Below are 1247 nucleotides of genomic sequence, written 5' to 3'. Positions count from 1 at the left end.
AACCGAGGTTACGTTAGTAACCGAGTACGTTCCCTTTCGATACTTCACTCGTACTGCGTCTTGCTTAAGACGCATATGGGAACAGTCCAATCACGCCGTGCTAATGTAGTGGAACGACTAAAGGTATGACTTCCATAAGCAACCAATGCTTATAGAGAAGTCAACAATAACCCCAAGCTAAAACGGGCTGAGCTTTCTAGGTCACACCCGGCCTGGTTAATCGTTCCAGAGTATCCCCGTAACTTCGACACCCAAGGGTCGAGAGCTAACAGGTGAGCAATGCCAGAGAACTTGGGCGCGGTATGGCCAAGGGCTCTCTGCCATATCCGTTTACGCAGCGCATGCCATTTCAAGCGGAAAGGACCCTGGCCTGTAAGGCCGGGACTTCCAGGTTATAAAACCTCGCAAATGTGGACGGCGAGGCCCAGCCGGCCGCCTCACAAATATCCGCAATGGACACACCACTGGACCATGCCCACGACGAGGCGATGCCTCTAGTCGAGTGGGCCCGTACTTCAATGGGGCATTGGAGGCCCAAGGAAGAGTATGCTAGCGAGATGGCGTCTACTATCCATCTAGAGAGTCTTTGCTTCGTAACCGGAAACCCTTTGGTGCGGTTACCGAAGCTGACAAAGAGTTGTTCCGATCGCCTATAGGGAGCGGAACGCTCAATATAGATTCTCAACGCTCTGACGGGGCAGAGCAGAGATAGCTCTCTGTCCTCTTTAGTTGGAGGAAGCACAGAGAGCGTAATGACCTGTGCTCGTGCTCACCGCGCTATTTCTGCCCACCGATTGACCCTCAATAGGGACATGAGGGGCCGCTATAGCCTCCACATAGACTTCGAGCGTGGATGGGGAACGACCCTTATCCAGCAGCTCTTGTAGAAATTACAGCACCTCTGCTAATTCGGAAGTGAGAGGGTCTTTGCCGCGGTTGAGACACCAGGCAGAGGAAAAAGACCACTTTAAGGCATAGAGGCATCTCGTAGACGGAGCTCTAGCCTCCGAAATTGTGTTTAAGACTCGCTCTGGGAGGCACGAAGGCTCCCGTTGAGCGGCCAGAGGCGCAGGGCCCATAGGTCAGGCCGAGGATGCCATAATGTCCCGTTCGCTTGAGAGAGGAGATCCCGTCTCAGTGGAACAGGCCAAGGGGCCGCAATCAGTAGCTGAGTCAGCTCTGATAGCCACAGCTGGTTCATCCACAGGGGGGCTACCAGGAGAACCCTGTGTTTTTGTTCCCTCACT

The sequence above is a fragment of the Sinocyclocheilus anshuiensis genome, unplaced genomic scaffold (genome assembly GCF_001515605.1).
Source record: "Sinocyclocheilus anshuiensis isolate Anshui unplaced genomic scaffold, SAMN03320099.WGS_v1.1 scaffold521, whole genome shotgun sequence".
Lineage (NCBI taxonomy): Eukaryota > Metazoa > Chordata > Actinopteri > Cypriniformes > Cyprinidae > Sinocyclocheilus > Sinocyclocheilus anshuiensis.
Note: the sequence above shows the minus strand (reverse complement) of the source record.